The sequence below is a fragment of the Bombina bombina genome, chromosome 1 (genome assembly GCF_027579735.1).
Source record: "Bombina bombina isolate aBomBom1 chromosome 1, aBomBom1.pri, whole genome shotgun sequence".
Lineage (NCBI taxonomy): Eukaryota > Metazoa > Chordata > Amphibia > Anura > Bombinatoridae > Bombina > Bombina bombina.
In genome coordinates this window covers 347622661-347636425 of record NC_069499.1, presented here as the reverse complement: position 1 = coordinate 347636425, position 13765 = coordinate 347622661, and positions in this window count along the sequence as shown.

Below are 13765 nucleotides of genomic sequence, written 5' to 3'. Positions count from 1 at the left end.
ACATTCATGTTCGAGGATCAAGCCGTGTACGCATACAGCGTTCAATCTAAATTAGGTTATTAAATAGTAGTAATCGCTGCATATACGGCCATATGATTATATGGTTATTATTATTTAATATTGAGGTTATACATATACACCTTCTACTAATAGTACCAACAAGCTACAGGTTCAGTAATGTGTCCCAGTTATATACTGAATTAGATTAAGGTGAGGATCTCGCTGGATATGCCAGCAGCGTTACAACAAAGCAACTGAAAGGTATACTCGGTCCTAAATACTAACTTCAATACTACAAAGAAAACTACTATCCAATTAAAAGAGAGCCCCCATAAGCTCTCAGTGTATTCCCCTACGCATTTCGCCCCTCTCTGCTTTTTCATGTTGATCCCGTGCTGTAGCATTATATATAAAGTTGCAGATGTGGAATTGAAAATATTTTTGCAGTAACTTAATATTTATAATTGGAACTTATATACCAGATAATTGTGTATCTGAGTAACCCAACATAATTTGATGTCACTTTGTCCAAAGTTGAAGAATAACCTTACATTATCGGTGATTATAACACTTAGATACACTAAGCATTATATCATACACAGGCATATAATGTCCTCATAACTAATTCTAATCTATCTCATATTGATATTGACCAATTTTATAAGCGGTCGAACTGATACTTGAATATTAGCATTAATGGGAATAGTCGTCACTTTTAATGAGTTAATACATCATACTCTTGTTCTGTGAATATAATCAATTACAAATCAAGCAGAAGTATCTGTTATGAACACTGATATATGAATGCTTCCAGTGTATGACCGACTTGATAGTGGTTACGGTGGAAAGTAGTCTGGATCTGTAATACACTCACCAGGCACTGTATTTAGTGCTTACATACCAACCTCTACTTTTTTATTTAACCCTTATCAAATGAGAGGCTATTTTACCTTAAAGGCCTATTGAATTACTAATAATAAGGGTCATTATTACTCAACTACTCCATCCATGGTTTTAAATTCAACACCCATTTTATAACATATTATTAAAAGTTATGTTTTAATTTAGTTGGTTGCTATTTTCTGCCCAGTAGTCAGAGCAGTGAGTGATACAATCGCATTCTTTAGTGGGAATTCTTTCTTTATTCTCACGCCTTTTGTGAATCAGTTAGTCACCTGCTGTCTATCATAGTTTGTTTTTCTTTCCTAAGATATGGTTAGTCCACGACGTCATCAATTATTGTTGGGAATATCACTCCTGGCCAGCAGGAGGAGGCAAAGAGCACCACAGCAAAGCTGTCAAGTATCACTTCCCTTCCCACATACCCCAGTCATTCTCTTTGCCTTGCTGCATGAAGGAGGTGAAGGTTTGGTGTCTGAAAAAAATTGGATTTCTTTCACTAAAAGCAAGATTTTAACTATTATAGAAAGCCAGAGTAGGTTTATTGTGTTCTTTCCTTTGTTTCAAGGATTAGGTCTAGCTGTAGTCCATGATAACCTCTTCAGTAGAGTAGTGGTGGCTTTAAAGCAGTTAGGAACTTGTGAGATGGGCCTTGCTGTGTTTTCCTAACATTTTTGCTGCCCTAATATAGAAAGCCAGATTAGGTTTTCTCTGTTCTTTCTTTTCTCTACAGGTCTCTGTGAGGAGTGGCGTCCTCTCACACCGGTTAGGCTGTCCTCCTGCCGGACAGCTAGATACAGGTAAGTGCCTTTCTGTCTTCTATGGTGGAAATATGGCACTTAAGATAGTAAACTTATTGGCCGCATCGTTTTGGGACATATATATATATCCTTTATGCAGGATATTTTGAAGGGCAGGGAGCAGTCACTGATTTGTGATAAGACAGGAATTATACTTTTTTTTTAAAAATAGTTTTTATTGAGGTAGCAATGGCATACAAAAACAAACTCTTACATTTGTCATGGCAACATGCCTATTAACATACATTGATTCTCAAGTATCCAATACAGTATTAGATCCTAAACAGTAGGAAAATATAACAAGCCATGAGTGGCACCTCTTTTTATATACGTACATTTTAGTTTGGACAACAGAAAATAAGTTAGCAAGTGGTAGTCATACGGCCTAACTTTCATGCAAAGGTTCTAAGTAAGAAGAAGTAGGCCTTTATGTGTCTGTAACATTCACATCAGAACATAAAACAAATTAACGAGAAATCCCCCTAAAAATATGGAAATTAAGGGAAAGCGTACCCCATTTAAGTATTGATGACCACTTACGGACCACATGCGGTAAATTATAAGTAAGAGGTCAATTCTGGGGATACCGTAATAGGGTATTAATAAAATATTCTTTCTCTTGTAAGGTGTATCCAGTCCACGGGTTCATCCATTACTTGTGGGATATTCTCCTTCCCAACAGGAAGTTGCAAGAGGACACCCACAGCAGAGCTGTCTATATAGCTCCTCCCCTAACTGCCACTCCCAGTCATTCTCTTGCAACTCTTGACAAGATAGGAAGTATCAAGAGATATGTGGTGACTTAGTGTAGTTTTTACCTTCAATCAAGAGTTTGTTATTTTTAAACGGTACCGGCGTCGTACTGTTTTACTCGCAGGCAGAAATTAGAAGAAGAATCTGCCTGGAGGTTGATGATCTTAGCGGTTTGTAACTAAGGTCCATTGCTGTTCTCACACATAACTGAAGAGTATGGGAAAGACTTCATTTGGGTGAACGGTTTGCAGATTACCTGCCTTGAGGTATGTTCAGTATATTTATTTCTAGAGAGATGATAAGATCTAGAAAATGCTGACAGAGCCTTGTATAATTGAGATAACAAATAGAAAGTAGTGCCGCAACCTAGGCGTTCAGCTGAGATCACCGGAAGCCCTGACGGGCTGATGACATATTACCTTCCCCTGGAGAACCATAGCCTTAGACGGGGGATCAATCCGTAAGTATACAGGAACAAGAGCGGTTAGGCAGGTACTACTCCAAGCGATTAATGTATAAAAAACAACGTTTATTGAAACTTCTTAAAAGAATGAACAGACATGGCAGCAAAAGAGCAGTAAGTCTGACATGTTTCGCACCTCACTGGTGCTTACTCATAGACTGAGGTCTGTATCTCAATCCCACATGTTTATAGGCTGCAGTGGTAATTGGATTAACCACTTCAGTCCCATAGACATAGGAAACAGGATAAAAACAATCTCTTAGATGACATCAAATAGTTGTAAAATTAAGAAAGATTGATTACTAAATTAGTAACAAAGGCAATGTTAGAGATTCTACCTAATTTTTAGCAACGTATTTAAAAAGACATATTCAAATATGATTGTTCAAACCACAATTTTTTATGGAATTTTAAAATGTGAACATAATAGTGAAACATTCTGGCAAAGAAAAAAAGAAATATGTGCAAACAAATATCTCCATGTAGATACTTAAACCTGGAAATCCTTAAGTTTATATATGTTTTATCAAATAGCTGATATGTAGGAAATGTAACTAATCATCTATAAAATAATTTATGTCACATTCCCTATTCATGCCTAGAGGAAAGCGTGTGTTTAGCTTTAGTATCCAATAGAGTTCTTTTCTTTCCAAAATTGTATCCCTATTTCCTCCTCTTAAAGGGATACTAGCTAGATCAATAACCTGAAATGAAAGATGTGCAATATTTGTCAGATGTTTATTATTAAAATGTTCAGCAACAGAAGAGTCTGTGCTATAATTTTTTATATCCCGGACATGTTCATTAAAACGTGTCCTAATAGTGCGGGTAGTTTTTCCTACGTATTGAAAAAAACAAAGGTTACAGGTCAATAAGTAGATCACATATTTGGAGCCACAGTTGGCATAAAATGTTATAGGGTATGTGTTTTTATTGTATTGACATACAAAATGATCTTCCTGTGAGACACTTGAACATGCCAGACACATGCGTACTCCACATCTAAAAGTGCCTTTTTTATTTAACCAAGAAGTAGCATACTTTTGTGTTGGAGTTCGTTGTCTAACTAAACTGGGTGTTAGAGTCTGTGCTAATGTCCTAGATTTTCTAGGTACAAATTTACAATTTTGTATTAATGGCTGTAAGGCATCATCCGATTGCAACAAGTTAAGATGTTTTTTCAAAATGTTAACTATTTGTTCATATTGTTGGCTATATGGTGTAGAGTAAACAATTGCATCATTAAAATTAGAATCATTGGTAGGTATAGTTTGAGATAAATCCTGTTCCTGATTTATACTTTTGTTATTATGAACCAATTTTCTCACCTCTTCCAACTGTTGGTAATTATATCCTCTAATTTTCAGTCTATCCCTAAGTTCTATAGACTGTTTATCGTATATACTATCTACCTTAGTATTACGCCTTAATCTTAGGAACTGTGATTTTGGTATGGACCGAACTAGGTGATTTGGATGTTGAGAGTGTGCGTGCAGTATTTAAAAAGTTTGAAAATATATCATCATTTTTAAATTATTGTGATAGGAATGATTTGAATCTAAAATGTACAGGGGTACATAGCCAGGAGACAGTCAACTACTTAGATCTTACTATACAAATTGTAGATAATACAATAGTAACCAGTACATATAGAAAACAAACAGCAGGTAATACTATACTGCACGCACACTCTCAACATCCAAATCACCTAGTTCGGTCCATACCAAAATCACAGTTCCTAAGATTAAGGCGTAATACTAAGGTAGATAGTATATACGATAAACAGTCTATAGAATTTAGGGATAGATTGAAAATTAGAGGATATAATTACCAACAGTTGGAAGAGGTGAGAAAATTGGTTCATAATAACAAAAGTATAAATCAGGAACAATATATGTGATCTACTTATTGACCTGTAACCTTTGTTTTTTTCAATACGTAGGAAAGACTACCCGCACTACAGGGAGTGCAGAATTATTAGGCAAATGAGTGTTTTCACCACATCATCCTCTTTATGCATGTTGTTTTACTCCAAGCTGTATAGGCTCGAAAGCCTACTACCAATTAAGCATATTAGGTGATGTGCATCTCTGTAATGAGAAGGGGTGTGGTCTAATGACATCAACACCCTATATCAGGTGTGCATAATTGTTAGGCAACTTCCTTTCCTTTGGCAAAATGGGTCAAAAGAAGGACTTGACAGGCTCAGAAAAGTCAAAAATAGTGAGATATCTTGTAGAGGGATGCAGCACTCTTAAAATTGCAAAGCTTCTGAAGCGTGATCATCGAACAATCAAGCGTTTCATTCAAAATAGTCAACAGGGTCGCAAGAAGCGTGTGGAAAAACCAAGGCGCAAAATAACTGCCCATGAACTGAGAAAAGTCAAGCGTGCAGCTGCCAAGATGCCACTTGCCACCAGTTTGGCCATATTTCAGAGCTGCAACATCACTGGAGTGCCCAAAAGCACAAGGTGTGCAATACTCAGAGACATGGCCAAGGTAAGAAAGGCTGAAAGACGACCACCACTGAACAAGACACACAAGCTGAAACGTCAAGACTTGGCCAAGAAATATCTCAAGACTGATTTTTCTAAGATTTTATGGACTGATGAAATGAGAGTGAGTCTTGATGGGCCAGATGGATGGGCCCGTGGCTGGATTGGTAAAGGGCAGAGAGCTCCAGTCCGACTCAGATGCCAGCAAGGTGGAGGTGGAGTACTGGTTTGGGCTGGTATCATCAAAGATGAGCTTGTGGGGCCTTTTCGGGTTGAGGATGGAGTCAAGCTCAACTCCCAGTCCTACTGCCAGTTTCTGGAAGACACCTTCTTCAAGCAGTGGTACAGGAAGAAGTCTGCATCCTTCAAGAAAAACATGATTTTCATGCAGGACAATGCTCCATCACACGCGTCCAAGTACTCCACAGCGTGGCTGGCAAGAAAGGGTATAAAAGAAGAAAATCTAATGACATGGCCTCCTTGTTCACCTGATCTGAACCCCATTGAGAACCTGTGGTCCATCATCAAATGTGAGATTTACAAGGAGGGAAAACAGTACACCTCTCTGAACAGTGTCTGGGAGGCTGTGGTTGCTGCTGCATGCAATGTTGATGGTGAACAGATCAAAACACTGACAGAATCAATGGATGGCAGGCTTTTGAGTGTCCTTGCAAAGAAAGGTGGCTATATTGGTCACTGATTTGTTTTTGTTTTGTTTTTGAATGTCAGAAATGTATATTTGTGAATGTTGAGATGTTATATTGGTTTCACTGGTAAAAATAAATAATTGAAATGGGTATATATTTGTTTTTTGTTAAGTTGCCTAATAATTATGCACAGTAATAGTCACCTGCACACACAGATATCCCCCTAAAATAGCTATAACTAAAAACAAACTAAAAACTACTTCCAAAACTATTCAGCTTTGATATTAATGAGTTTTTTGGGTTCATTGAGAACATGGTTGTTGTTCAATAATAAAATTAATCCTCAAAAATACAACTTGCCTAATAATTCTGCACTCCCTGTATTAGGACACGTTTTAATGAACATGTCCGGGATATAAAAGATTATAGCACAGACTCTTCTGTTGCTGAACATTTTAATAATAAACATCTGACAAATATTGCACATCTTTCATTTCAGGTTATTGATCTAGCTAGTATCCCTTTAAGAGGAGGAAATAGGGATACAATTTTGGAAAGAAAAGAACTCTATTGGATACTAAAGCTAAACACACGCTTTCCTCTAGGCATGAATAGGGAATGTGACATAAATTATTTTATAGATGATTAGTTACATTTCCTACATATCAGCTATTTGATAAAACATATATAAACTTAAGGATTTCCAGGTTTAAGTATCTACATGGAGATATTTGTTTGCACATATTTCTTTTTTTCTTTGCCAGAATGTTTCACTATGTCAGTATATTTATGAAAATCTTAGCAGTGCTATCCAAATAATATATATAAGTTTATGGCAGGGTTATAAACACAATACAAAGAAATAGAAACCCTTATCAACCATGCACCTACTAGACCATACAATTAATATAAATATCTGAATTCTTTTATTTAGTTAATATCCATAAACATATTGAACTATATTTGCAATAAAAGGAAACTAAATAAAAGTTTATATGCGTTAGAACCAACTCTTAAGATATGCTATTCTTCTTACAAAACCCAGAACAATATACCTTCACAATTCAGCCTTATTTATTTAACACAATGGGACTAAAAACCTTTAACATCCAAGCAATACAATTCTAAACAGTGTTTATAAAACAATAGGATAAAATATATATTCTGCTATTTAACTGCAATTTATCCTAATACAAAATTAACCGACAATATCAGAACTTGTATAGATGAGTTACTTAGCCAATTCAGACACAGATTTGAACAATACCTAGGCTTATAACTACCAATTTAAAATACAATATACTTCACCAATTTTGAACCAATTCGTAGCGGTCTTTAGGTCATCTCATTTGAAAGAAGGTTTTTGCACAAATCAAGGATAAGTTTTAAGCTCCTTGCTGAAGTGAACTTTTTTTTTTTTTTTCAGGTATATCGCAGCCAAAATCAGATCACTAATTTTCAACAAGTTACAGACAACTCTCTCTTGTGCATTCAACACTCCCATTATATAATCATTGATGACATCATGTGGGTGGCACTACGGGAGCTGACCTTCCCATTGGTTATCTGGGAAGTCTAAATCGGATTGGCCCTTGGAAATTTCATTTTTAACAGCCAGAAAGAACCTTCTGGCTGTAGTTCTCGCAACATAACACCAGGTGGCAGCATACAGTACAACATAGCAATACAATACAGCATTTCTGACATTTTTAAGCAAGTTAATTTTTTTTTTATAAAATGGTTATTTAATCAGATCACACTCTCTGCATTAATCATATATAACCCCAATTACAGATGGTTAATATTAGGTTATTTTTTCTGATTATTCTGATACCAAATATGTTATATTATTAACATTTTATTATATTAAGGTAATTTAACACTGCTAATTATTAGCTTAAAATGCATTATAATTTTATCAGTATTCTGGCATTTCTTTGCAAATAACAGCTTATTTTTATATCTCCAGATTGGTAGTATTTAAAACTCCTGATATTTGCATCCACCCAGATATAGTATGTGACATTTCTGTGTATTTCTTCCTGAATACATAAATCCTGTTTATGTCGATCACATGGGGTCAATCCATGAGGAGTTGTAAGAGTCTTTAAAACAGCATATTTCCTGTTTAGCCAGCAGTGCAGATGTGTATTTGATTTTATTTGTGTCACCTTCCCCCAAGAGGGGTTTTTGCAGTAAGTCTTCAAATAGAGATTCAGTGAGATAGAACTGTTGTATCACACGTGTCAAATTCCAAAGGGGTCCTTGAACACATTCTTTTCTCACCTCACCAAATGTTCTGAGGTTATAAAAATCTGCATATATAGTCAAATGAATAGGGTCACTGAGCTATTTCCTTTAGAAAAGAAATGTTTGTGTTTCAAAAAGGCTCTACTGATCGTCAATCCTGATAGACGTGTATTAGAAGCTGTGTTCAACAAACTCATGTTTAATTAATCCTGAGTTCTCATCTAACATATACAGTGTATAAAATATACATATATATATATATATATATATATGTACACATATGTAATATTCATCATAATATTCATATACTCTGACAACTATTATGTTCACATTTTAAAATTCCATAAAAAAATGTGGTTTGAACAATCATATTTGAATATGTCTTTTTAAATACGTTGCTAACAATTAGGTAGAATCTCTAACATTGCCTTTGTTACTAATTTAGTAATCAATCTTTCTTAATTTTACAACTATTTGATGTCATCTAAGAGATTGTTTTTATCCTGTTTCCTATGTCTATGGGACTGAAGTGGTTAATCCAATTACCACTCCAGCCTATAAACATGTGGGATTGAGATACAGACCTCAGTCTATGAGTAAGCACCAGTGAGGTGCGAAACATGTCAGACTTACTGCTCTTTTGCTGCCATGTCTGTTCATTCTTTTAAGAAGTTTCAATAAACGTTGTTTTTTATACATTAATCGCTTGGAGTAGTGCCTGCCTAACCGCTCTTGTTCCTGTATAATTGAGGTAAGCCAGATGCAGTGATTTAACAACGACTGGAATCATGCTTACAAAAAAGGGTAATATTCATGTTAATACTCATATTTCTTAGTGACAAAACGTTTACATGTTATATAGAAAGAATGTTTTTTCTCTGAGGGTGATAAATCGTTTTTTGGGGCCTAGTTTCCACATGGCTAGTCAGATACTCCTAGGAGTATTTTCTTAAGGCCCTCTGACATCGAGTGCATGGTGGGAGGGGCCTATTTTCGCGCTCTAGATGCGCAGTTCTTATTCAGACTGAGACATCCAGCTTCCCTAAAGGAGTCCTCTAGCATCTGAGGACCACTATAGAGGGCTTATTTCTTCCCTAAATCGTATTTGAGGGCAGGTAGGAGCCACAGCAGAGCTGTGGCAAGGTGTTTAACTGTTTATTAATGTTTTTTAACGTTTTTCAAATCCGGTTTGGGGCCTAAAGGGTTAATCATCCATTTGCAAGTGGGTGCAATGCTGCTTTTAGTCCCTTATACACACTGTAAAAATTTCGAAGAGTTTACTACTTTTTAACACTGTTTTGCAGTTTATGTGATAGTTTTTTTCTCTTAAAGGCACAGTACCGTTTTTGTTTAATTGCTGTTTCACATTTATTAAAGTGTTTTCCAAGGTTGCTGGTCTCATTACTAGTCTGTTAAACATGTCTGACATAGAGGAAACTCCTTGTTCAATATGTTTAGAAGCCATTGTGGAACCCCCTCTTAGAATGTGTACCAAATGTGCTGAAATTTCTATAAATTATAAAGACCATATTATGCCATTTAAAGATTTATCACCAGAGGTTTCTCAGACTGACAAAAGGGAGGTTATGCCATCTAGCTCTCTCCACGTGTCAGAACCTATAACTCCCGCTCAAGTGACACCAAGTACATCTAGCGCGTCCAATGCGTTTACCTTACAAGACATGGCGGCAGTTATGACTAATACCCTCACAGAGGTATTGTCCAAACTGCCAGGGTTACAGGGAAAGCGAGACAGCTCTGGGGCTAGAACAAATACAGAGCTTTCTGACGCTTTAGTAGCTATGTCCGATATACCCTCACAATGCTCCGAAGCCGTGGCAAGGGAGTTGCTATCTGAGGGTGAGATTTCAGATTCAGGGAAGACGTTACTTCACTCCGATTCTGAAATGACAGCCTTTAAATTTAAGCTTGAACACCTCTGCTTATTGCTCAGCAAGGTTTTAGCGACTCTGGATGACTGTGACCCCATTGTAGTTCCAGAGAAATTGTGTAAAATGGACAAATACTTTGCAGTGCCTGTTTACACTGATGTCTTTCCAGTCCCTAAGAGGTTTTCGGAAATTATTACTAAGGAATGGGATAGACCAGGTGTTCCGTTCTCTCCCCCTCCTGCTTTTAAAAAGATGTTTCCCATAGATGTCGCTATACGGGACTCGTGGCAGACAGTCCCTAAGGTGGAGGGTGCTGTTTCTACCCTAGCTAAGCGTACAACTATCCCCGTCGAGGACAGTTATGCTTTCTTAGATCCTATGGATAAAAAATTGGAGGGTCTCCTTAAGAAAATTTTTATCCATCAAGGTTTTATTCTCCAGCCTCTTGCATGCATTGCCCCAGTTACGGCTGCAGTGGCTTTTTGGTTTGAGTCTCTTGAGGAGGCTCTACAGGTGGAGACCCCGTTAGATGATATTTTAGACAAGATTAAAGCTCTCAAGTTAGCTAATTCCTTTATTTCTGACGCCGTTTTTCATCTAACCAAACTAACGGCTAAGAATTCAGGTTTTGCCATTCTGGCGTGCAGGGCGCTATGGCTTAAGTCCTGGTCAGCAGACGTTACTTCAAAGTCTAAGCTTCTTAACATCCCCTTCAAAGGACAGACCCTTTTCGGGCCGGGCCTGAAGGAGATAATTTCTGATATTACTGGAGGAAAAGGTCACGTCCTTCCTCAGGATAGGTCCAAAAAATTAACGACCAAACAGAATAATTTTCGTTCATTTCGAAACTTCAAAAGTGGCGTAGCTTCAGCTTCCTCTAATGCAAAACGAGGGAAATTTTGCCCAGTCCAAACCAGTCTGGAGACCGAACCAGGTTTGGAACAAGGGGAAGCAGGCCAAAAAACCTGCTGCCGCCTCTAAGACAGCATGAAGGAGTAGCCCCCGATCCGGGACCGGATCTAGTAGGGGGCAGACTTTCTCTCTTCGCCCAGGCTTGGGCAAGAGACGTCCAGGATCCCTGTGCATTAGAGATTGTTTCCCAGGGATATCTTCTGGACTTCAAAGCTTCATCTCCAAAGGGGAGATTTCCTCTCTCACAATTATATGTAAACCAGATAAAGAGAGATGCATTCTTACGTTGTGTTCAAGACCTACTGGTTATGGGAGTGATCCACCCAGTTCCAAGGGAATAACAGGGGCAGGGCTTCTATTCAAATCTGTTTATAGTTCCCAAAAAAGAGGGAACTTTCAGACCAATCTTGGATCTCAAGATCCTAAACAAATTTCTCAGGGTCCCATCCTTCAAGATGGAGACTATCCGAACCATCCTCCCTATGATCCAGGAGGGTCAATATATGACTACTATGGACTTAAAGGATGCTTATCTCCACATTCAGATTCACAGAAATCATCATCGGTTCCTCAGGTTCGCCTTCTTAGACAGGCATTACCAGTTGGTGGCTCTTCCCTTCGGGTTAGCCACGGCACCAAGAATCTTTACGAAGGTTCTAGGGTCCCTACTGGCGGTTCTAAGGCCACAGGGCATAGCGGTGGCTCCTTACCTAGACGACATTCTGATACAGACTTTAAACACAACAAATGAACAGTGGCACTACTCAGGCTTTTCCTCTTATAGTATATGTGTAAAGGGATGTGAATTTATCAACTTTCCAGTAACTAGAGGAAATGGTGCTTGTGCATAAATATGAATATGTACACAAAGGAAGAATGATATAAAGGATATAAAAATTCCCAAAGCATGCACTTGCAGCACTCTAGGCCCTAACTAAGGAACTGAATTCCCCAACAGGATTTTAAAATATAACCTTTATTAATTGTAAAATTAAAAAAACAATTTTTTTTGGTTGATACACACACAAATTAAAATTCACTCCAATACCAAGATCAGTGTAATAGGTTGTAGGTTAGATCACTAAATATTATGATTCGGCCTCTATGAATTCACCGTTATTCGTGATCTTAATAATAGCCTGGTAGATTTGCTAGGTAGTATTACCACAAGTTATAACCTATAATGTAGAGCTAATTAGTAAATTCATATCTGGGTGATCTGATGTCAACTCAAATAAATTCCAACAATCTTCGTTGAGTATAATATTAAATTAGATTGCGGACACACATTATTATTCGGTCATCAATTCCATATTTAATATGTATATGTATCAATTGCCCAGTGGTATGTGGGTATTTGAATATCCAAAGAAGAACAGTCAACTTTATTAATTTTAATTGCAACGTGATCAGAAATTAATGTACTTCAGGTAATTTACAGTAAACTACTGTAATATAGTAGGAGCTCATATGATTCATATCACTAGCTGTAATGATAAAGTTCAAAACTACGTAATAGTTAGTGTGCAAAACGGAAAAAAACAAGATTCAGGTCACAGTATAATCTGTAGATGTATAAGGCACTGTATTGGAGTACCAATGCTCACTAGTCTAATAGATCTCACAACACCATGATGTGTCTGAGCTAGATATTAGTAATGATTTGGTGCTGGCGGCACTGCAATAATAGAGTAATTCAGATAGCTATCTTTATTCATAATTATCGATGTATTCAAAATCGTGTAAATATTATAAGTAGTTCAGCTAAATCTGGAACTCCACAACCAAACAACAATTATATAGAATGCCTTAACACCTCTCCTAAGGCAAAGAAATGTATTTATTTTTAGGATAATAAGATCATACAAATACTAATCAAGTATATAAAAAAACACATATAAAAATAAAAAATAATAAAATAACAGATAAAAAATGACATAAATTAATTCACATGAGGAGAATTATGCAAGTCACTTCCCCTGCATTTTCACGGATATTCACACAAATATCTTGTTTTGAATCTGGACTAGATGGTCCCCTCCCTTCACACCACATTTTATTATTATTTATGTTATTATATAAATACAACAACACCTCCCCTCTCCCCCCTTTTTCATAGTAATAATTTACCCCCTCCCCCCTTTTTTCATTGTATTATTCTTGTCACCTCACACAGTATTAATCTTTTATTTTGAATCACATAATATTTTATTAGAGCATGACACCTTTTCAAAATTCACATTTAAAACATTGTTAGTGAACACTTCGTATTTATTCACATTTACACCAATAAATTCGAGGGAATAGTTGGTATTCACACAACAAACAAACAGATTTGATACACATTTCACTTGCACTAATTTCTTTGGCGCCTCCATGTGAGCCTATGCATTCTTTGGACATTAACTACTTTCTTGGAAAATGTTGTTCCTTTTGGCCTTCTCTTCTGCTAGAAGAGTTTCTGAATTTTCTGTTCTTTCTTGTGAATCTACTTTTCTGATTTTTCATCAGGATTAGGTGGTTTTGCGGACTTCATTGTGAATTCTAACAACATTAATAGAGAAATTGTTGTCCTTTCCTTGTGTCCTAATCCTAAGAATTCTTTGGAGAAATCCTTACATTCTTTGGATGTGGTAAGAGTTTGAAATATTAT